Source organism: Cyanistes caeruleus, chromosome 8, assembly GCF_971803275.1.
Source record: "Cyanistes caeruleus chromosome 8, bCyaCae1.hap1.1, whole genome shotgun sequence".
NCBI classification, from domain to species: Eukaryota; Metazoa; Chordata; class Aves; order Passeriformes; family Paridae; genus Cyanistes; species Cyanistes caeruleus.
Window position 1 is genome coordinate 10,440,161 of NC_141708.1, and position 25,430 is coordinate 10,465,590.

Sequence of the window (25,430 nt, forward strand, 5' to 3'; positions counted from 1 at the left end):
CAAAGAAACTGTTCAGTGTGAAAGGAGCCATGCCTTGCACACTAAATAATCATACTGAGAGAAGGACTTTCATGGTAGAACAATCACTAATTAATGATAATATTTGCTTACCTGCTCTTGGTGTTTCTTTGCAGCCCTGTTTCTTTGTGTGTTCTAATGTGTATGTGATGTTCTGTGTGGTTATACTGAGATATACCCACTTGGCAAATATGTAGTCCTCAATTAAGAAAATATTAAAAGTCTGTGAGTTCTGTTAAAACACCTGGAAACAGGAGTTTTGGTATCTTTATCCCCTGCCAGTAATGGCTGTTAAATAATAGGAATACTGATAAATACTGTGAGACCTCCTCAGTTCTCTTCATTGTCCTGCTGCTTCTGCACGATCCTCAGCAAACATGTCTGTATATAAAAAGGTTTTGTAAAGCACTTTTCTGACTTTATTCAGCTCTTATTTAATGCAATTCTTTTTTCTCCTGATGATTACTTACCAAATTAGATATTTTTTTGATTTAGAAAGTTTTTGCACAATGAAAGCTTGGTCCTAATATTGTGTTGGTCCTTCCCAGTGGCAGAGAGGCCCTATGGATGTGTTTGGAGAAAGATTTAGGATTTATCAGTCCACTTTCATTCTTTATAACTAACAAGCTGGCATTTAGAATGGGCTGCAGAGCTGGCAGCTGATGTCACCTCAGTCCAAAGGAAATTCCTGTCTATTGTATGCCTTTCTGCCCCTAAAATTCCAAAATTTCAAAGTTGGAGGCACCTGTTGTAACATACTTTGAGCTTTTCAAATCTCTACCCAAACCACCTAATGGAAACACAGGTTACTACATGATCTTGTCTTCCCAAAATCCAGATTCTTTCTTCTTGGCTTGCATGTCATTACCTTTAAGGTTATTTCTGAAGTGAATGAGTTATTGCAGGATGGCAAAGGTGTCACCCAGGGGTGTTAAAGTGGCATCTGCAGAGTAAGAGGCTGAGGCTCAAAGCTGCTGTCCTGTTTGGGGAATGCCACTGCCTCAGCTTAGGAGGTGATAAAGACCACAGAATTTGGAAAGGTTTGTGGTGCAGGTCAGCATTGAGAGTCACCCACATCTGTGGGTGTGAAGAATACCCTCTATAGTGACACTGAATTGCCATTTCAGAGAGGTAGAAGTTCAGCCTGTAGTTTCCTTTTGCCCTCCTGTTCTTCAAGAGCTGCATCCTCATCCTCCAGTCTTAGCTACATTTCATTTCTTCAGTTAGCTACATGCTTTGGGAAACATATGTCTGAGTCAATGAAGGTTAACAGGATCAGATCCTCAGCTGGTGTCAAGCAGCATTGCTCTGTTATCATTGAAGAAATGACACCAATTTAGATTTATTCTATTGTATTTCTCCTGAGGACTAGTATCAGTAATGGGTTTGTGCTCATTAAATGGTGTCTTCCTGACTCTGCTTTTCTCTGCTCTGGTGGAAGCACATTAGTTTAAAAGTTCAGTCCCTGTAAAACAGAATGTGCAAGGCAGCTCTTCTTTGAATGGAAAATTATCTGGTTTGCTACAGGAATGCATATGTAAATCACTGTTGGGAAACACTATGTTAAAACTTATTGTTACCAAATCCTCCACAATCTGAATGGGAAACTTTGTTAACTGAGAAACTCTTTTTCCTTGGCATTTTGTAAGAGGGTCCTAAAGATGTGAAGAGGAGGGAAGTGGGTGTTGATGAATTTTATAACAATGAGTCACTTTAGCTCTGGGATAATTTTTGATAGGCATGGATGGTTCTTTGCCATTCCAGGAGGAATTCAGACTTTATCTGAACCGGTTTTGCCAGTGGCCAGGACAGACAGTTCCTTGCTTGGAGATCTCAGGCTCTGTGTCCCTGTGGTGGGAGGTGATGGCAGTCAGTGTGGTGCAGACTGAATGTGGGAGGTGAGAGCTCAGCAAAGAAAAATGAAGGAAGAGCCAGACTGGTTTGCTGCTGCCATCTCACTCTGAGTAGCCAAGTGGCCTGGATTGATTGAGTGGCTGATTCAGGAGCATATGTTTTCTCTTAAAGCCTCTTGCAAAGAATCCCTTCCTGTCCTAAATGTCTCACTGCTACCTAGGGCATGAGGCACTCAGCAAGAGCTGTCCTTGTGGTCTCTCCTGGAGATCACATAATATTAATCTATGTTTGTGCCATAGGGAAACAGAAGCTTCTCCGAAGGGCTCTGTTAAAATTCAAGAATCCTCAATTTAAGAGAAGTTAGTGGGATAACCACCAGTTCAGCCAACGCTGCTATGTGATCAAAGTAGAATTTAAATAGCAGTTTGGTGTGGCAAAACTAGGCCAAGATCAATGTATGGCATATATTAAACTCTGGGCAGAAATCACATTTGCTTTTCCTGTCCTTATCTTTGCACTTCTGACCACACTTTTACCAGACCTGGAAAAAGAAAGTTGTCTGACCAGAAAATGAGAGCTCTCTCCAGGAGTCAATCTGAATTGTGCTGAGTGCCCTGCAGTGCTCTTGCACATATGTATCATCTCTGTGCCTCTCTAATGCATAACAGAAAAACTCTGGGGTTTAAATTAGGTGAACTATTTTTGCTTTGCCATTTAAATGTTTGATGGCGGTGTTGCTTATTATATTTGTATCCTTTGCATTGTTGGGTTTCTGTGGCATTGAGATTTGTTTTTTAGTTTTCTAGGTTAATTTTTGGTTTGTGTTTTTCTCATGTGACTTCATCTCTCTGCCTGTCATATTTCAATTATTCACAATCACTGCTAAATCACAAGACATCTAATCAACCTGGATTCTTTTGACATTGTTTACACTATATATGCCTAAGTCTTTCTAAATGTTAATGTGGAACAAGATCTGACATCACTGTCTTTTCAGAGTCACAGAGCCTTCCTTGTTTCCATGATCTATTCTAAATTCAGATAATTTTAGGTAATTTTCTTTCACCTATTTTCACACTTAGTCACTGTGAACTCCTAAAATCTATTCTGGCTCACTTTCAGATTAAAAACTAAACACAATCATGAACTTCTAGGTGAAATCTACTTGCCTTAAAGCAAAATCATGACAAACTTGTCTTACTTTTAAGATGGGAACTGTCTCATAGTGCTTTTGACAGGTATACACTCTACACCTAAGAAAGCAGACACAAAGCTACTTCATATATTCATGTGCTTCCCAATTCTAGTAGCACTTACCAGAAAGCAGAACACAGAAACCAGAAACAGGTGATGACAGCAAAAAAATCTCCCTGCTGACTTAAATACCTCCCCACCATCTGGAAAGGCACAGCAATAGCATGTCAATATTGAGTATGTGTTTGTCTGCTGTGCCATGGACACAGGCACAGACGTCAGGTCTCTTCAGGTGGAGATTCTCTGCAGAAGTTCCCTAAATTTGAGGGAATTATGCTCAGGTGAAAAAAGCCTGAGTGAGCTCAGCACGGATGCAGGAATGTGCATCAGCCAGGGAATGTACTAGAGGTCTAACCCCAGCACCTCCCACCTGGATGGCCCTTTTTAATGACACTGGCTGACTCCTGTTGGTTTATGCAGCAGACAGCACCCATCTTATTTATTTCTCTCCACTTACATACTGTTGTACATCTTAGAAATAACAGTGACTGGGCAGATGTACCTCAGGGGAAGGAAACATTGCCCCATCCTGCAGGAGCAGTTGAAAGGTGATCACAGACTTCATGGCAGGGTAGAAGAGGCACCACTCAAGCATCTGCAGAGGCAGGAACACTGCTCAGCAGTGAGGACAGCAGGGCATGGACACCCTGACAGAAAGAGAAATGTCCCAGGAAACAGGCAGGACTTCTATGAATTTATTGTGCCCCAGAGGGCCTCTGAGCTGACAGCAGCCAAAATGACAATAAGCTTTGCCCAGGTCCTCCACATCTGAAATGCTCCAGGCTGTAAAACTTTCTAACACTTCTTTCTCATCAAGTCAGTTTAAGTTACCCCTTCTTTACAAAATTATCTAGTAACACCTGGCTTTTTGGTTTAAAAGCATGTTGGAGAAGTTGTGAAGGAAACAATGAGGCTGATGGACAGCATATTCTATGTCTCTCCTTGGTACTGAGGGGGGTTTGGGTAGGGACAGTGAACAGGAAGGAGAACTGAACGTTTCACTGAGGGCTGCAGCTCTGCGTGGGCAAACCACGGGATGCTGCTGCAGTCATGCGGAACCACAAGAGTTATTCAGAAACTTTCTCACATGGATGACTCCTGGCTGCTTTTCTTAAAGTGTGACTCATAAAGTCCTTCTTGAGATAGGTACCAGTTATCATAAACATTGTCAAGAGAGTGCAGGGAAATATTGAGATCACTAGAAAGAGGAAAAGCTTGTCTGTGTAAATCACACACAGTCCTGCTTGTTCTCAGATCCAGGTGATTTTTTGTGCAGTTAGAGACAGGGGAAGTGGGGAGAAGAGAGCACTAAGAATATTTTGGCATGAATTTCAATCTTCTGTCTCTAGTTTCCAGCAGTGTGTTGTCACAGATGTAACTTTATAACACCTTCTATAAGATGACACAAGGGCAGGTCTCCTTTCCTTTCTCCATTCCCTTAAATTTCAGCGACAGTTGCTGTACTTAAATCCTGCTCCCATTTTTATAACAGTGAAACCTCCTTCCTCCTTCTGGCTAATTGGTGCTCTAGCAGCAGGAGGTCGTGTGCCAAGGCAGCAGAATTCCCTGCTTGTTCAGCATCTGCAGGCTGCTCACACACGTAATGTCAATATGAAGTTTAAACATTATAAAAGTGAGTTTAGATAGTAATTGGTTGAAATATATACAGTGATAGCAAAGCTTTTATAGTTTCATGGTTTCACTAAACATTGTCATCCTCTTAGAAACAATCACAAGATTATATTAAAATAAAAGACTATAAAGCAAAATTTCAGAATAGGTAATTGTTGGTACATTTCTGAGACAAACACAATGTTCTCTGAGAGGCTACTTTTCCAAATGAAGTGTCCTATATTCCACTTTAACACATATGTGTATGTATTCACACTGTCCAGAAACTTTCTCTGTTTTAGTGTAGGCTCAAGATTTGTTTTTGTCTCCTTTTCTGGGTGACGTGCTCTCAGAAACCTCTAGATATTGAGGACTAGCTAGGCAGACCATCACAGCAGCCAAGCAATCTCCCTCCATTCTTCAGGAACCTGCTTCTTCCTGAGCCCCAGACTAGGGGTTGGATCCATGAGAAACCAGGGAATCCAGGGATTCAGTCTCAAATCATAGTTCACCTGTGATCTGTAACCCCTTAGCTACATCCCCAGTGCTCTGAAATCCATCAGGAACACCCTGCAATCCCCTGTCACCTTTTATCCTGTTAATGGGGAGGGAGTCATGACAGGGGACAAAGTGAATGTGAAAGCTATTCTTGTGGGAATGGTTTATAGACAAGAAGATGGATGTCATCTAATCAACCCACAATAAGTTCCCGCCTGCTTCATGTTGTGTTGTTCTTTTGCTGTCCTCTCTCGTTCATTCCCATTATCACCCAGGGCATCCCTTGCCTCTTCTGCACTCCTGGCTCTGAGATCCCAATCTGCATTTAGTAAATAAGGGACAAAATGAGTTCTCATCCACATGACTGACACTTTGGGTGTGAAATGAGAAAGCCTCTGTTGTTGATGCAGTGCCCAATTTAAAGCAATATCACCTGTCAGTTTGATAAAAGGCATGGAGAAAATATTCCGTCTCGGCCAAGGGGGGAAAAGTGTCATCTAAAATAAATTTGAGCCTTAGAAAAAAAAAAAAAAATACACAAACAAATGGCTGGGGATTGTTTTTATGGTTCTGTTCGCTGGGGTGAGTCGTCAAAACATAAATTACTGCTTATTTGTGACAAACAGAATGGCCAGGAATGAAGGTTGCAGCATGGAAAAGATACAAACTTCCTTGTGGAGTTTTATTTCCATATCCATTGAAATATGCTGTGTGAAAAGTCTGTTTTCAGAACTTTGGGCTTGGCTTTCTTGGAGCTCTGATCTTTATTTCTGTTAAAAAATAAGGCAATGTATTTATCTTTTTCCTTTGTCCTCCTGAGCTTTTACTCATGTTTCAGCTTATAGACATGTAAACAGTGTCCTGCTTGTTTGTTTTCTAAATAAGCATCTTGCTTAATGCTTGAGCTCTTTGTTGCCCTGTCTGTCAGTGCTGCAGGAGAGCTGCTTCACAGAGAAGGGATGTGGATCTGGAGCTGGTGCTGCTGGCTTATGAGCACCCTTTTCATCTTCAGTTGCAGGCTATGACACAAAAAACTTTGTTTTGTCCCCTACCTCATTTAAAATGGATCCAGCCACCACCATCCAGCAGTGATTATTACTCTGAACCTAAGTTTTGGGGAGTTTGCCACACAGATGAAATGCAGCAGTTTCTCTGGGCAGCCAAGCTGCAAGAAACTTCTCTGTAGATGGCAGAATGGGGGTAAATGCTGGTGAAGGTGATGTTGTGTAGCAGAATGCCCATCACATCCCCTAGTCTGGGCCCAACTGACCTGTCCATTTAGCCTGAGTAATTGGCCAAGGCAAAAGAAGCACAAAACCCACAAAAACCTTCTGGGACATTGACAGATGCATCACAGTTTAGTCAGTTCTCCTCTGCTTGGCCTGACTGTTGCAATGGAAGACAAAATATCAGTGAGATATATATGAACAATATATGGAGTTCTGCAGTATATGAAATCCTTCTCCTGGAAGCTGTCATCTCCCTTGAGCTGGACAGTAAGGAGGGGGAAATTTTCCTGTTAAAGAGGTGTGACAGCCTGAAAACCTAAGGATCTGTTGCAGGAAAACACTGTAAAGACCTTATGTGAGAGGCTAGGCAACATCTATAGCAGCAGTGAAGCCCACATTAAGCCAAATAACACCTGTGAAGACAGTGTGAAAGGCATGCAGCATGTGGGAACAACTTGCATCAGGAGCTGCCAGATGTGGGGAGGAACATGTGGAACCTGTTCCACAAATCAAAAGGAGGTGTTAAATATAATCATGGCTCTCTCACCCTCAGGGTTTAAGTTTTGCTCCAAAGCCAGTTTGAATCTGATTTCAGAGGAAGGCTTTTACTCACTCTGTAATGCATTGCAATATCCAGCAGGTAGAACTCATTGAGGAAAATTGCTTCCCACAATGATATATAGGATCATTCAGTCACATCTCTGTGCTATTTAGGGGAAATTAGCCATGGGATTGTGTCATTAGTTTAAAAGCTGCCTCGATTGTTTTTCTGTCAGGATAATTTTAAGCTACGCAAGAGTATTAGTTGGAAAAACAAAAGGAGTATAACTCCTTCCATATTGCTTAAATCTGGTTTTAAAGTAATATTTTCCTCTTCTTTTGTAACAATTCTATTGAGGAGTGGAGAGAAGAGTTTGAGTTGGCCAGTCACTTTCTGAATACAGCTACCCTGCTAATCAGGTGCTCAGCTTTCATGGGCTTATACTTCAGCCACTGGCCTTGTCTGCCCTTGCTACATCAAAAGGAACACAGCTTTGAAAATTTCCAACCACAGTTCTAACTAATGGCAAAATCCATGAAATAACAAAGTGCTGGCAAAGGAGAGACCCCGTTCACATTAATCAGTAATGTGAGCTGTTTCCAGGGGAATTTGTTTAATCTAAAGTCTCTAGAGAGAGTCAGAAAGGAAATTTAGAATAAATGATGGAACTATTGAAAACTAGAGATACTTAACTACAAATAGAATTGTTGGAGCATTGATGAGTTGAGAGTTGGTGGAAATCAACTTTCTCTTAGGGAAAAGTTCTGTACATCAAAGAGAAAAACTGAATTGATAATAATGGTAAATAGCAGTGTAAGATAAAGTGTGAGAGAAAGACAATGAAGGCATGAAGGGAATTCCCAGGTGACCTTTGGCAAGTCACTTTAGCTTCTAGCAACAGAATGAGGCATCACAGCCATGATGCTCAAATTTGGTGTAAGGGAAAATCCATAATGAGCTTGAAGGGTATGAGTACTGTGACAGTAAGTGCTCTCTGCTGCACCTCAGAATGCAGTCTCTGTCTCCAGCTCCAGCCTGTTTACTGAGCTATTCATAACTGGCAGCTCCCTTGAAATTTGGATGCATGTTAAGATAACACGGCCAAGCATTCTGCCCTGGGATGGGTGACCTGGATTGGTAGCTGCTGTAAGAGCAGGCAGGCTGAGATGACAAAATTTTTGTGCTTTATTAGTCACAGTACAATGCAGTTTTTGCTAAGGCTGCCAGTGCTGCCGTGTGCCTCAAGATCACTAAGTGCTGTAAGGGCAGATATTGAAGAAGGATACCTCTATTTCATCCACAACAAAGTAGAATTGAACTTTACTTGTGATAGACCAGCTTTGCTTTTCTCTTTTATGGTTCTTGATGAGCCTGAATGTCTCCAGATAAACAGAAATAATTCAAACATTTCTGCCCCAAAATCAGTTTTTTGGTTCAATTGTAAATTAGATTTTTCTGTTTGAATCCATAAGAACTATACAAAGTGGGTGATGCATGTTCAGTTAGCAAAAAGATGTAGCTAGAGGTATCATAGCCCACACGTATCAATAAGAAAGAAACAGAGGTTTTGAAGTTGCCGTGGGCTCACTTGCTTTCCACCAGAGGGAAAATGTGACAGTGCCATGCACTACCAGCATATGAATGCTTCTTGAATTAAGTCTGGGATAGAGCAGCAGCACCAATGTGTGGAGTTTGAAAAACACACTAACAGGAAGGGACTCTGATGGGAGAAGCACTTTTTTGTGCCTTTTTAATTTTTCAGCACCAGATACTCAATAGTTAGTAGAAATGCTCCTTCTTTCTGCCCTCTGTTATCCCTCAGCATTCAGGAGGATCAAAAAGGTCTTAAAGAAAATGTCTCTCTGAAATGGATGTCATAAATCAGAGAAATATCCAATGACAAAACATTTAAAAGCATAAATTTATATGACCCAAAGGACACATTTATAGAACTATACAGAGTCAAATTTTCAGAGCCAACTCCAAGGTATGCCTCAAACTCCACTGTAAGGTGCCAAACAAATACTTGGATGTAAATAGTACCGAAGAATAGTTGGAGTCTGAAATGATTCTGATGCCAGAGACTGAAATCTATTTCATTAAAGGGCTTCCCCAAACCTTTGGGTTTGGGTTAAATAAGATTTTTGCAATGTAGTATGTTATATTATAAGAAGACATGGGATGCAAATTCTGTCAATTCAGAGTTTGGATTTTATGCAGCTGGAAAGTAAGGCTATCTATGATTTTGTCTTCCCTAGACTTCACTCTCTCCTGTTGCCAGTTACCATTACAGTAACCTTAGGAGGGACTTAGTTGCCTAAATAAGTGTACTGTGCCTTTTGAGATGTCCTAGAAAATGCTCTATCCATAAGAACATGTCTAACAGGCAGCCCTGTGCCTGCTCAACTCACCAGCAGCTGATGATGTGCACCTGACTTATCCTCTCTCTACAAACTGTTGGAATTAAATCCTGTTCCCCCATATTCTAAACCTACAAATGCTGATAAAAGCATGAATCCCTGTTCCCACAGCTGGTGGTGGCAATCAGTAAACAACAAGCTCTTACAAGGGAAGATGTTCTGCCTAAGGACAGAGATATTACAAAAATGAAATCTGAACGTCCCCTAAACAGAAACTGAGTGAAAGCAGCAAAAAAAATGTCAAGACATACCCAATTCTGTGTAAGCTGGATGTTGCCAATTACATCAGAGTTCAGTTCAGCTCACCCAGGCTTTTTGGCAGACGTGGAAAATTTCAACAGAATAGGAAAACCTACAGAGAAAGCATCAAAGCATAAAGCATATTTTAGTGGGGCACACTTCAAAAAGAAATAGATTAACTTTATGCCTAGATAAGGGAAAAAAGAAAAGTCTTTGGAACAACAAAATCTCATCACTCTGATCAGAAATCATGCCTTATATTCCTGAGTTTCATTGTATTCCCTGCAAATCAATCCTAGCTATTTGTGTATGTGCTCCATCCTGGTCACAGTTGTTGTAAAAAATTTCAATAGTAAATATCTATAGAACGAACTGTCCAAGAGAAAAACATTTTTCAAGTTCTTTATTGGGAACTCTGGGAAAAGCTGACTTTAATGACTATAATGTCTGTGAGCTCATTGAAGAATAGTTGCTGGGACCCTGAATAATGTATATTTCATGCACTACTGATAGCCATCCACTGTAGATTTTACCACAGAACCTAAAACCTCACAATGTGTTATTTCTGTGTTAAACTAAAAAAACTCTTTTTCTGTCTAAGCACCACAAAGTAGTGAATTACCTAGTGATCTTGACTATAAGGACGTTTGGCATCTGGTTTTGATGGAAAACAAACCCCATCATCTGTCCATGGCTTGTAATTATCCCTTTTCAATGATTTTCCTGACTGCATGACTGAAAAATTATCCACCTGCAGCTCGAAAAGGCAATCTCTGTTTCATCCTCCAGAGGTGAAACACTGCACAAAAGATCAGGACTTCACCTCGGGCACCTCAGGGTGCCTCTGCATTAGCAAATGGTGTGTGTTTTACACATCTGCCTACTTAGCTGTGTCTCAAAAGACACCAGTGTAAACTCTAATTACATGTATTCAGAGAGAAACAATATCCAGTATGAATATGTTTATTAGAAAAGAAGACCCTGTGATTCAGAATTCAATATAATATGAGCCTGACTAGTTGAAATCCATGTGTTTCTAATGATCATGCATTCCCACTTCATGAAATCAGCATAGGAATCTTTCATTTTTATTGTAAATTTAATGTGGCTCTTGCAAATAATGAAAGAGTTCTTGTGATGCTTTTTAAGTGACGCTTGCTCAATGCTCAGTCATGGGGGCTGCTTGGAATGAGAGGATGGCTTCTAAAAAAAATGAGGTAGCTCACATGGAGGGCATTACCATAGGAAAAGCACCTCTGAGGAGAGCTTGACAGAGTGCAGGTGACTTATCTATTTGGAAGATGCAAGATGGATAGCAGCTGACTTGGCGGGACCCGAGGAAAAATGTGATAATTGAACGCCAAATACCCAGAGATGCTACAAGTGCTGAGTGATAGCAACATTTCAGCATAATCCTTCTCGGGAATGGTGTCATATCCTCTGATATATACTGAGCTGGTGTCTGGCTTTGCTCTAGACCACGGGAAATATGCAGACAATGGGAGAAAATATTAGTGTGTGTGCATGCATGTGTGAGACAGAGTGAGCGGGGGAATATTAACCAGTGACCTTTAATGGATGGAGTCAGAAGCAATCAGCTTCACATCATAAGATCAACTGAATGTCAGAAGCTTTTCAGAGTGGCAACACTGTTGGATATTCCCATTTAGCTTAAATTTTTGAGCTTCATAGGTAGGATGGTTCCACCAATATATTTTTTAAGTTCCTGAGAAACATTGGAAAAGTTCCTAAACAATGGTGTCTTTGTACTAGGATGTCTGCATCTGGTGAATTTATAAATATTAACCCCACTCTAACAAAATGTAGATCGATTACTTTTTTGGGAGGGTTGTGGGGGGGCATCACCACAATTCAAAGATCTTCCCCATGTACCTTTGAGGGACCAAGTTGTCTATATGTCACATTTAGTTACCCTGTATTATCAAACACCCTGTATTTGGGCAAATGTAAGGTGTTTCATGTTTCTTATACACAACAAAAGTCTGCAAAACAAATGAAGATTTGTTTAGTCCTCTTTTTCCTCTTTTTTTCATTTCAGTTTCTCCTTGGTTTTGAGGCTTGTGTGTTTCCAATGCTTTCAAGATATTTGCTCCACAATGCATTTGCTTTTAAAGTCTCACTTTGGGTTTTTTGTTTTTGTTTGTTTGTTTTTTTTAGTTTGTTAGGTTTTTTTCCCCATAGAAGTTGTAGAGTAAACTATTTGAAATTCTGGAGTAGGCAATACCAAAGCAGAACAAAATTGTATCATCAGCTCTTCTCATGCCAGGTTTTACAGGCCTTAATATGCCTTTCTACCCTTTTCTCATCAAAATCATCTTCAATTCCAGAAAAAAGTGCTGCTGTGGGACCAGCCAGGTACTACTGAAGTATTTTTCTAATGGAAAAGTTTTCTGTGAGGAAATGGGGATCTGACTAAGCTGCTATATTTCACAGACAAGTCTTGATTACACAGGACTTTACTGTGCTTCATTTCTGAGAGGCTCAGGAGCAGTGCTTCAGTTTCACAATATAATAATGTGCAATTCAGTTGGCTCAGTCTAATCCAATCCATTGAAAATACTTTTACAAAGGTATTTTGGCATTATCAAGAAGTTTGAAACTTCTAGTTTCTGGAAAACCTAAAATCTTCACCCTTTCAGTCAACTCAGCTTGAAATTCTGAGTTTTAGTCAGAACATGGGTAGATGAATGGTATGGTGAAATAAAGTGAAATTCTGGCGCCTTTCCAGAAATTCTGAGTTTATTTACAATCTGTTACTAATCCAACACTGGATTTTAGAATCACAGAAATTGCCACTTAGATTGAAAGGAGCTACAGCCAGGTTTATGAGGCAAGTTGAAAAATTCAGAAAGAAAAGCATAAAAACCATGATTAAGCTATGATGCACCACAAGCCAGACAGACATCTCCTGCAGTGGTTGTCGGATTCTTAGGTAATTTGCAGTTGGAGGAACCTGGGAGCAGTATCCATGTCTGATAAATACTTAAGGAATCCTAGCAGCACTCAGCTCTCTTGCAACTCTCTTGCCTTTTCCTCAATTGGTGCTAAAAATTACTGCTTGCAATTGCTCCATGGAGGGAAGAGGAATCAGTGCAAAAAGAGGTCAGAGAGCTGAGAACAGAGCTAATGTGCAAACAAGTTTCCACTGTTGTATGTGATAGTGTTGTGATCCTGTGCACTAGTTAATTTTTGGTACTGCTGCAATTTCTGTGCGTTGGTTTTGGTGGTAATGTTGAAGCTCAGATTTAGAGAGAAAAAAAGGGCTTTTCCCTGTGTTAGTGTCTGCTCAGTGAATATCTTCTGAGGAACATAAAACCCTAGATGTCTGGAAGGTTTTCTGCTCCTTGTTTGAGCTGCAGATTTAAGATAAATGACATTCTGGTCTTCCAAGAGCACAGTCCTGAGCTTCCAATATACCTTGTTTATCTGTACTTTTGAACTCAAGAAAGGTTTTGATTTCAATTGCTTCTATCCAAGCTGGGGTGTGCCCTGAACATGCATTGTCTCTCCAGACACAATTGTGCATGATGTGCCAGTTTCCATGGGAAAGAAACTGGCATGTGGGGATCAGAAAGGGGCCAGAATTATCTTCCACCAGCTCCCCACCCTGGAGCATCAGGGAGCTACAATCCCAGTTTGTACCCAAGTTTGCTTCATATTTAGACACAGCTAGGATTTCCACAAACTAATCCTTCAAGTTTTTGTCATAAACCTGCTTTTTATAATCCTTCCATTAATTTTGAAGAGAATCCAGTCATGATCACATGGACCAGTTTAATCATGCAATGGCTACTTCTAAAATCTACAAAGACCTCAGCCTTCAAGTCTAAGTCTTATATAAAGACATCAAAGTTGAGCACTATTTACATTATACAACTTGCTCTTTCTCCACATTGGAGCTGGACTACTCCCTCCAGAAATGTGCTAAATACTCTGTGCAATACAAAGCAGCTTCTGGCCAGAACATGTTCCTTTTTAACACTCAGGTCATAAAGTGCCTATTAAAAGGACATTAAAGCCAAAGAAAATCTATCCAAAGCACTGGATAAGGCCCACGCTGGAGAATATGCTATATAAGCATGCTCATAAATCATTAATATTAAGATTGGATCTATCATTAATAAGTAAAGTTCAAGGACAGCCTTTATCTTGTTAAATTATCCAAATTTTGCTGTCTATTAGCATACCATTTGGAATGTAAGAATGGCTGTAGGGTTTTTTTCACCCTTCTTGGTAATGACATATTATGCAGAATAAAAAGCCATAGCAACTGTTTTAAGATACAATAATAATGCTGGAATTATTCTTTGGGGGAGGTTGTTGTATTAAGCAGCAAGTAATTAATGTTAAATTGCACTGGAAATTCGTGGAAAAAAGACAAATTACACATGCTTTTGTACTCATACCCAGCAAGTCCCATGTAATTAACAATATTAAGATAAATATGAGAAGAATTATTAATGATGAGATTAAATTCACATCGTAGTGCAAACAGATGTACTTCATCTATTTATGTGGTAGGAATGGAGATTTAGTTGTAATTACTAAAAATATCTGACATTATTTCTTTGTGGAAATTCACCACAGAGCTATCGATTATTATTCAGTCCCTGACATTTGTGCTATGACTTCTGTCCCCACAGATCAGCTTTGCTGAGTGGATTGAGGGGTATTTTGTTGGAGCTGAAACTGCTTGAGAATATGAAACACTCACTCTAGATGATGGGGGTCAGACCCTCAGTAAGCACTGAGCTGCAGTGACCAGGCAATAAATATATCATAAATTACTGTCAGAGAAGGGGGCTGACCCACTTAACACTCTATTCATTTCAGGTTCATGAGTTAACTCACCATTAAAACACAAGAACAAGCAGGGAATTGCCAGAAATGAAAAGGCAGCACATAACAACAGAAGGCAACTATTTCAGCCAGAAGTGAAGGTTGGTGTACCCAGAAAAAAATTTCAGAGGTAAGAGGTGTAATTAGCTGAACAATTTCCCCACTGGAATTAGTCTTCAATTGTGGAAGTAATTGTCCTGTGCATCTTGGATCTTTTAGACATAGGAGGAAGTATAAAGACTACTTTTGGATTCAGAAAATGTTTTCAATTTCTTGCTATAGTTCAGTGTCTTTGTGCCTCAGTTTCCCCACCTATCCCAACTTGCCATGAGTTCTCAAGTATTTCAGTGTTGACAGTATGGATGAAGTGAGGGCAGTTTTACTCTTGTTTCCAGACAGAATCATGTCTGCTGATATCAGCTGAAGTGCCTTGATGGAAGGTCCACACATCTCAAACCACTAAGACCATTTCTTCTGTGACTTCCCCAACCACTGATTTTCCAGCCTCCCCAAGGAGCTCCTTGAATTCTGTTTAATTCTGGGATCTGATCAACTATTACAGTTGTTACTGTACCTGTGTTCACTGTGATGCAGGCCCCTCACATAGTGGCTTTGAATTTGGGGATGAACAGAACATCACTTTGGTGCCACTGTGAGCATTTTGCTTAATGAAACCACAACCAGGAAGAAAGAGAATTGTGTTTACATGAGCACAAAGGTGTAGGGACAACTTATAAACCCTGCCTCATTCAACCTCACTGACACAGAAGAGCAAACACACTAGAGCTTTGAGGTTAATTAATCAAGGCTCTCAGAAGGACAGATCCTTATGGGCTTCAGGTGCCTTTCACCTTCCTTGTAGGTCCTGCTTTGAAACCACCTCAAATCAGCAGGGATGGAGGGAAGTGAGTGACTTCTGCCTGCTTTGTTCAGCAGTGGCAGGAACTGGGGACCTCAGCTGAGGCTCTGTTTCATTAGGCACCTACAGAGTAGCAATTAGCCATCCCAGGGCAGGCTTAGGCTGAGTGTGTGTGGGAACACAGATACGGGCTCAGGTCATGCTGCCCCATGCTCAGCTGGACACTACAGTGTGCTTGGTACCTGCTCTCATCTTCCCACATTCCCTTTCTGAGGGAAAGGTGAATTAAAGGACATCATTTTCCCTGTCAATCAAGTAGAGTGGTGGCTCTCGTGAGAACCCAACTGCACTCAAAGTCATTCAGCTTTTTGCTAGCCATAGGAATAATTGGAAATTTTTCTGCTCTTGAATTATATTTCCCTTTGATTTTTCTTTTTTCTTTTTTTTTTTTATTAATATAAAGACACTTTTGTGCCTTTTTCAAGGTAAAATAATTATCTCCTGAATGTAGAGGTGGGAGATTGCATGTCTCTTCAGGGGTTTTAAACCTTTGCTATGGGGTCTGTATTTTCTGATATATGTGTGCAGTGTCTGACACAAAAGGCTTCTGCTTTTGGTTAGGGTCTGCAAACTGGTCCTTGAAGGGAACATGAGGGTACCATAAAATTATTAATACAATATTATGTATTTTCATATGGGTGCACTGCAATTCTGACAAACTACATCCTTGTATTAGGATTTGAAAAATCTTTATGCAGTCTGAGCCAAGGCAGACACAGAGGTAGGGAACTATTAGAAGACCACTGGAGACAAGAGGAAGCAAAATCATTAGAGAAGAGAGGACCTTTGGGACACATTTTCTGTGTCTTTTACAGTACTGAATCAAGTTGTTTAAACCTTTATAATTTGAAGGTTAAGGAAAGCATGCTTCCTTAGATTGTTTAATGCACTTTTTAACTTGTTTTATGGGGTTTCAAGATGATTTTTCAGCTGTCTCGTGTGGTTACATCTCTCATTTCTTTGCTGCCAAGATGGTGCTTCATTTCTTGCTTAACTGGAATTTCCATAGGTCTTTTTAGTTTCTAATGTGACTGACAACACAAAAATGAAAGTACTTGGGAACCTACACATAAATAATCAACCTTTTGCATTTTTTGAGGAACACAAAAGGTTTGCACTTAAAAGACTTCAGGAAATGAAACATTACTCACGTATGACTTCCATGGTATGCTGCACTCTTGACTGTGCACATCTCTCAAGCCTGGCTTCGTGTCCTCAGTGGTAATAATGACTGAGAAGACACCAAGACTAATGATTTTTAACTGTGTCCACAAAAGTGCTGCTCTAGCAACTGTAACTTCTGCTTTAAAGGATGTCATCAATGCAAAGGGCAGCTCTGTATTTTTCTGTGACTACAGCAGTACCATTACTGTTCAGAAAAATGACAGAGGAATGGATTTACTGTTTAAAGGGCTCCTCAATCAGTCACTGGATTGAGTGGAGAAGTGTTTGCCTAATTTATTGAGGAAGCAATCAGTCACCAGAAAATACATCCCATCCATTAAAGTAAGTCTTTGGGTCTCTGCCCAGTTCAACCAACTGACCTGACAGATCTCTGTGAGGGTAGCCAGACTGCCAGTCCCTGACATTTAGTGGTTCTTTTCTTTTTCTTGGGTAGTGGCTTCAGAATAAGCATGGAAATGATAGCATGGGGAAGACTCAAGTCTCAAGAGATATCTGGGAGATGCACAGAGAAAGGTTCTGGTCATTATGTCTGCTGTGGAGAGCACGAGGACCTGTGGATACACATTCCTGAGACAGAGAGATTGAGGTGAGGCTTTAGGAAAGAAATGTCTAAGAGGAAGGATCACCACAGGTTTTAAAGGTATTATCTAAGCATACTAAGTATAGTTCAGTCAGTCAATATTCAGACCAGGCAGGATGTGGTGTTCCTCTAGGCCACTATGGTAGTTTGAGATGGATATCACTGTGCCAAGAAAATTCAGAAAGCAGGAGCATGTTGAGGTTTAGATGTCTCATAATCAGCTCATACTGGAGCCATCCCAGCCTTTGTGGCTTCAGGCTATTTGCCCACTGTGGGGATAGAAGAGAAGGCAGCCCACAGCCAGAGCCCCATGTCCCTGGTCTCTATCCTTCACTGCAGTGAACCCGTTAAGGCCACACAGGGCATCCTAGGATCCCTCCAGAGCTGGTTACTGAGGTTTGTCTTAACTGCCTCTCACAACTGCTTCGCAGATCCCTCTCCTGAGTGCCAGCATCTTCCATCCTTCATTTGCCATTAGGGGTCACTTCCAGGAACCAGAAATGGTCTGTGTCATTTCCAATCTTTTCTGGAGGCCAAGATTTGGCTATAGGTACTAGATAGTGAATTTAACCACAGGAAATGAAGAAAGTTAATGCACCTGATCCTCCTCAGTTCTTGCCAAGAAATACATCAGACCATCATAGAAATGTTCTCCTTGCCCATGGCTTGAGGGGAGGAAACCAAACAGCTCTTAGCAGTGACTAATGCAGAGCACTGGCCTCCAATCCCACAGCATCCTCAAGAATAAATTTTACTGCAAACTGATTTGCTCTACAGTGATCATTTTGTAGGTGACTGCTGGGCTTAGGAACAGCATTTACTTCTCCTTCAAAAAAGGGCTAACTGCAGCAGAATAAATAGTAGGTTAAATAGCCACATGAGCTATAATAACAGCCTAATGAAAACCATTTCCAAGGTTGAACACTACAGTTTCATATGTGCCTTTTTGATTGAGTGTCCTGAATTTGTACTCTAATGGACAATAGTAAAAGAGAAAAGAATGGAGTAATAGATATTTGGTATTGCAAATTTAACGTAGTCCACTTCACTGATTTTGTTATTTTTCTTAACAGTCATCCCTGAAATACTGTTATGACAAACATCAACTTTCATTAAAAAGAGAAGTTGGTTTTGACCCCCCATAGTCACATAAAAAAAGTGAACTTGTGAGCTGTGAGCAAAAAGTTACAAGGCACATTCTTTTTTAAGAAAGCAAAACAAAACAAACCTCACCAATACCCAAAGAACACCTGAAATGCCAAAGTGCAAAACACATTTTTCTTTAACTTTTCTCCTTTTAAACTCATGTCATGATTTTGAGACACATGACTCCCGGTAGCTGGAATCATTAGATTAAAAATACCGTGTATGTCAGCAGGCAAAGAGATATCACTTCTAACAGGCAGGTCCGTTCTGCAGCGGTGTTGTCATGCTATTGATTTCTTTTGAAGTCTGCATCTTTACTATTGACTTTCCCAGCAGTGGAGATATTTCCTGTATTTTTTTGTATCAGTCCTGCTGGGATCTGGAGCTGAAGCATAATTCCTTGCCATTTTTATTTGTATTTCAAGTGCTCTATAGCACCCATATAGCTGATCAAAAGATTCCTGTAAAAACTGAAGAGAAAGGTCATTTTTTAACTAAATACTCAGTTTTCAGTTAGATTCTACATTTGTGTCAGAAAATGTCTGTTAAGTTGAGAAAATAAATTCTTTTTTTTTTCTTTCAGATCATATTAAATTCAAAGTCTTACATAGTTAAACCAGGGAACTTCTGCCCTGTGTGGAAACCCTCCAGCCTTTTTCCTCTGGGGTACATCTCCAACACTTACTCCATCTCCAGAAATTGTTTCTACTCTCATAAGCCCCAAATATATAATTTCCTTTCCCCAGAAGCACTGGAGGTGCATCCTATAATGTGTTATTCTCAAGATGCTTCTTTTACAAAGGTATTTGAGGCATTTCAGCTACAGGTCCCGTGAGGTACAGTGAAAGAGCTCAATATCCTCCCCAGCACTTTCTGTCATGGTTCCACTGTGTACACTAATCCTTCCAAGTAGGTGACTTCAGTCCTGGGATTTTCTTTCTCATTCTATTGATCTGACAAAGTTATTTTTTAAGCTCCTTGACATATTGTAAACCTTATCTACTCATTCAGGCTTTTGCTGGAGGCCAGGAGTTGGAGAGAGTTGAATTTGATTTTGCAGGTGTGAGGGAATTCATTCGAGCTGGTTCTTAGTCAATTTTGTGTCTTTTTAATTGATGCTTTATCAGTGTTGTACATGCCTGAAGAACGAATCTGCACTGGATCATTTTTTTTTTTGTGTGAAAAAAATAAAATTACATAGTTTCCCTTCATCCCATTCATACCTTTCACCTGGGCAGTCTTATGTAAAAAATAGTGTGGATTCTTTTGGGGTCACTAATTGTTCCAGAGGTCTGGAGGAGATCCCAGAAGAGAGTTCACCTCCTTAGCTACATCTGATGTTAGTCTACCCCTGGGCACACACCCTTTGTTTAGAGATGGACTTGCCATATTTGACATTTTCTGGTGCCATCTCTGGTGAGCAGAACTGTGAGGGACAGTGCAAGAACATTTTCCTTGAAAATGGAACAATGTCATTTCACAGCTTCTCATGATGGATTCTGAGGGGCTTCTTTAGAGAAACTTATTGCCTTCCTTTAAAAAAAATAGTGAAAGAGAGCATAAAGTTGGTTAAAGAGCACATCCTTTGCCATATTTGAAGTTTCTTTTTGTGAGTGGTGGCAGTAGTGCTGCAAAGCTATAGGTTTGCTATAGTCAGGTGGTTTAATTAGCAGGACTTTATTATAAGCTGAATCTCACAGTCATAAAAGAGGCAGGGCTCCATAAAAATGATTAAAAAATCAAACCAACTTCCTGATAGAAGCAAGTATCTGCCAGACACAATCTCCATCCTCCATTCAGCCCATGTCATGTATGTAAACTGTTCAGATACCTCTCGTGGATTTTAAGGGCAAAGAGACCATAACAATCAATGATTTATTGTCTCAGCAAGCATATGTATTTCAGTAGGCTTACCACATCCTTTCAGAAACTAGATAATTGCTCCTTATTATGGGTTATTTTTGCTGTTACTGAACCATTTATAATGTGGGGGTGAGGAGGAACTTAGTACAGACCTTTTTCTTGAAAGCTTTGCTTAAGGTATCATTCACAGTGTGTGCATACAGAGTCATTTGGTAAAGGATCAGTTTAAGCTGATGTTAAACTCCAGGACTCTTTTTAACTAGCTGGCTGAGAAAGCAGTTTTGCATGAATTTTGCTGGTGTCTGGGGTTTTTATTTCTGCTGAATGTTTTCTCCCTTTTCAACTTTTTCCTGTTTTATTTACCAAAACATATTGGTCTAGACAAATCCTAGACTGGGTGTGGAAGACTCTTCCTGAATTTCCAAAGAGCCAATAGGTGTGAAGATGATGCTGTTTGAATAACCATTATATGTAAAATAGAAACTTTCATTCATAATTTTTCCTTTGTGATTCTTGTTCATATGACCAGCACAGCCTCACATTATGCACATTGTGAATATTTCTGAGAATTTTTACAAAAATACCCTTCATTTGAATGTATCCAGAGCTTTTCATTTTTTGATCTATTTCTCATTTCCCTCTAACTTGTTTCTGTCTTCTTATTTCATTCCTCAAGTTCTGTGCTTTCTCTCCCATGTTGATAAAGGCTCTTTATGAATTTCTATTTCTTTTAAATTCTTTACTTTCCCCCTGAGTTTCTTTTTTCCTCTTTAGTTCTTTGATTGCTGCTGGGGGCTAAGGTTATAATTTAGTCAGCCTGTTCTGCTCTGCTGCATAAAAAAAAAAAAAAATCCTCTCTTTTCCTGGACAGTAAACAATCATTGAGCCTGCCTACCTGTCTTGTAGCTTACTCTTTTTTAAAATTATTATTATTCTGGAGTCTTGCTCTGCTGCTACAGTGTCCTCTCATCATTCAGTGGAAGTGGCTTCCTTCCTGTGACCTCCCTGCTTCATGCCTCACACTCGTGGGCTGCCTGTAATGCAGTACAGTGGAATGTCTATTGCTAGGGACTGTGAAGAGATGATCAACCCCAGGGCCATCTCTTCGACAGCTATACAGACAGGGATACCTTCCCCTCTTTCCCTGTGCCTCTAGCTGTAATTTGAAAGTCTGAATTCTCATTTGAGAGCTCAAGCCCTGGCAGAAGGATAGCTGCAGTAGAGTGGGGGTCGATTTCTTTTAGTGAGCTGTGAATGAGAGCCAGCAAATGTAAGAGCTAGAATGAGCATCAGCACTGAAGGACCATCTGAGCAGGGGCCTCGGCCACCTAAAAGACTTTTTCAGTTACAGGTTGATTAAGCCTTCAGTCACATACCTTAATGAACATTTTTGTAGTGAATCACCACTCATTAAGTTTGTTTCCAGGATGGCCATCAAAGAGGCTTTTTGCAACAAAGGGGAACAGATCAGTGAGCAAATCCTGACATAGATGACTTGATGCTCATCAACTAATTTAAAATTTTTAGAACCTTAATTCTGTAAAGTGGCAATAGCAATAACCTTTGAGCTGACCTTGCTCATTTAAGATTATGAAGTTTTTGAGCTGACTGAACAGCACCTAGACAGACACTAGACCTCATGATGCAGAAACCACACAAAAACTTGAATCTACAGTCCAAGGACTCTCTAGGTTTGTGACTTCATAGTGTGATGTATCAAAGCTTCTAGTTCTACACTGGAGGTCTTCAAATTCTGTAGTTTAGGCAGGAACTCAGATTATGATTTTAATCTTGAAACTAAGACTCATCTGAAGTCCTCATGGCACAAGTAACTTCCCTGATATACACAAGAAAACATTGTGGAACAAGTACTTTAGAGCAAATGAGAAAAATCAGTCCAGGATATGAAAACCAGGAAGCAATTTTGTACACTTAAAATTCAAAGACACCCCTTCTATCCCCATTTTTTATAGATAAACAATCCATATGTGCCTCCATACCTCTGCTTACTGTCCTAAGCAGACATACTGCTCCTACACTAATAAAAGTACCTTAGTCTGGAAGAAACAAGGAAACTAAAGTGAAAGAAGAGATCATTGCACATCACAGAGAGCACATTAAGATTCAGCAACTCAGAAGTTACACAATTTGCAGAAAGAGAAGAAGATATGAACTAGAAGAGGTCAATGTTTCCCTCCTAAAACAAGTCTGGGGGTCTCAGGAGCGCTTTTAATGTCAGGAGACTCATGTTTGCAGAACAGTGCCTAGCACTAGATGGCTGGCTGGTTGCCACAAACTCCAAAAGTGTGAAGCACAAATACAGGCACAGCCTGGGGAAACAGATTGACTTGAACAGTGTAGACAGTCTAGTCCTCGCTCACATTTTACTTTATCTGACCTAATTACAGCTGCACTTCATTCAACAATGTGCAGCAGAAGTGAAAAGGTTTTTTTTTTTTTTCAACCAAGCTTACAGAAAAAAAATCTGTATCCTCTCCAACTTAAGGGGAATAAAAAACATTGTATAATTCCCAATTTTTAGTGAGGGTAAGCACTACCTCTAGCCATCACACCTCTTTCTTTATGCAGGTAAAAAGGTATCAATTGTAGTTATCCCAACCTTAGTAGGACATCAGCCTGACTCCTTGTCTACTGATATTTAGAAAAAACAATCTTGTTCCTGCAAACCTCTAAGACAGAATTCTAGTATTTCCTAACTTAACTAATCATCAAGCCTTTCTAAGAGAAAGAGAAGTCTGAACTCATACAGAAATACATTCTCTTTCACACATTTATGTAACCCACTGACAATGTGTGTGAGATTTATTCTGGTATTACCTGTTCTTACAATTCTCAGTTCAGTGTCTGTCTTTTGCTGTTGAGTACTGTGCTTCCAGATCTTTAGGGTGTAAATTTGATTTTTTTTTTCTCATCTGCATGAGATGTTGCCATCACAGATTTGTACACACACATTTTTGTTTGCATTCATGTGCATAACTTTTTCTCTTTTATGAGGTACACCAGTGGGAAATGAATATAATATATTAAAGTGTATGCCCTCTTTTTGCATACATACTCCCTCACAGCCTCACATATGTACACTCTCCTATTAATGTGTGTAAGAAAGAAACTTTGTGCCATTCATTATTGTTTAGTATCTCTTGATATTTTTTCAGCCTTCAGAAAAATCTCAGATCATCAAATACAAAAAAGATCTCACATGAAAAGGTGTAGAGATTAAAGTTTTTCTTTTGAGATGATAATAAGAAGCAGAAGGGACTGGAACAATGTACCATTAGTATTTCTTATTTCTGTCTCTCTCATTTTATTTGCAAGATTCATTCAAAATTGAATAGTTGATGGGTAAGTTAACATGAGTAGAAATGGATTTTAAAATGGATTAAATAGCAATTTGAAGTTAACAGCCTAAGAATAGGCCAAATCCACAGAGAATACTGAAACAAACATCAAAAGACACATTTCAGGGCACATAGTGCTAGGAATTAAAAAGGAAATTTGCTATTGATCCTGGGCTGCCTTCTGTGGCAGTCCCATTATTGCTCCAGTCCGAGCAGCTTGAAATTTTCCTCACACTGCTTCCCTTGTGTGTTGTATCTTCATGGTCCCCTTACTGGTCCTGCCTACCTTTTAAAAAAAAACTATTGTTGTTTTCCAGTGGGTAGGCTTGAGTGGAGAATTGCTATGAACCCTTCAGAGAAGGCCTAATCAACATAAACAGCCTAAGTTTACCTGGAAAAAAGATAAATCCAAGTCAATATTGTTAAGGAATTCTTCCTAGATGAGATAGAAAAAACTTCCACTTGGAGTATGGAAGGTGTGCCTGATCTTGTCTTCAAAGCAAACAGAATAAACTCAAAATAATTTGTATTTATACCTCATGATTTAAAAAGGTCAGATTCTCTGAGACAGAAAAAATTATCAGCTAAATTTGAAAAGATAAAATATTATAAATGGGAAAATGTAAAACATAATTGGGACTTGTTTATGAACATTTCACTAATTGTGCCAAAATGTCACAATCACATGCTTTGAGGAAAACACTATGCTGCTTAAAATTCCACCCAACTCTACTCTGAATGAAAAAGAAAGTAGCCAAATATGAATTTATACACATGCAAATGCATATATAAGTTAAATGGAAACAAAGAGACACATGTAGAAACTTGTAGTCAGCAGATGTAAAAGTTACCACCAAAATTATTTTTTTAAAAAATTATATCAAAATCATGAGAAACATAATAGCATATGAAATTGCTGGGAATTCTCAAAATGACTGAAATAAAGTTTTCTCCATATGACTAAAGCAAAGTTTTCTGTCTCAGATTTCAGAGTCAATGAACATTAACATCAGATATGTGCTGGTTTTGGTCAGGGCTGAATTAATTTTGGTATGGGGCTGTGTTTTGGCTGGGATGACCATGACAAATGATGATCATGATGAAGAAATCATTGCAACTACAATCTGTGAGAGTGTCAAAGAGAGCCTTTAAAATCAGCAGACACAGAGAGCTTACAGACAGGAAAAAGAAAAGTAGCGATCAACGACAATCAATATTGATTGATTCTAGGAAGGCAGAGAATATCCCAGAGAACTTGAATAAAATCACAACAGTACCTGAAATACAAATACTCTGAAAAAGACAACAGGCTGATTTAGGTAATTGCAAGTTTTTCAGCCCACCATCAGTTCTTGGTAAAGTAACAGCATGTCTGACATATAACTATAGTAATAAGAGTTAATGAGGGGAGAATAACAAATGCCAATCAACACATTTTTATGAAAAGGGTATTGTTTAACTGAATTTATACTATTATTTAAAAGGAAATTTTATATCTGTTTTATCAGTGCAATATTGTTGCTATAATAGACTTTCAGACATTTGGAATGATACATGGTGTATTTGTAAGCTAGAGTGATATAAAATCAATGGGGCACACATTGAATGCATTGAGACCTAGCTCTCAAAATCTAATTACAAAAAGAGAATTTTTTTCAAATGTCTGTATTTCCCACAAGAATCTGCTCGGAGAAACACTATTCAGCAAATATATCCACAACTTGGAAATAAAAAACCAGAATGTAATTATGGATTAAGTTTATAAATAACATGAGCTTGGGGGAGCATGGAAGGGAACAGATTGCTGAGTGATCTGGCTGTTTGAAGATATCAAGCAAATAGCATGTGTTTCA

At 39.5% G+C, this 25,430-nt stretch overlaps 1 protein-coding gene across 2 annotated transcripts in view; it reads left to right on the forward strand.

Annotated features, from left to right (window-relative positions):
* LOC111931297 (uncharacterized) overlaps positions 1-25,430 on the forward strand; it is a 197,953-nt gene that overhangs the window by 151,117 nt on the left and 21,406 nt on the right. Inside the window, exon 3 of one of the 2 annotated variants that reach the window (XR_015289650.1) lies at positions 14,520-14,574. The exons of the other annotated variant lie outside the window; for it this stretch is intronic. The gene's annotated coding sequence lies outside the window, so the exon portion shown is untranslated. Of the gene's footprint in view, positions 1-14,519; positions 14,575-25,430 lie in introns of those variants that run through there. 2 annotated transcript variants of the gene reach the window in all.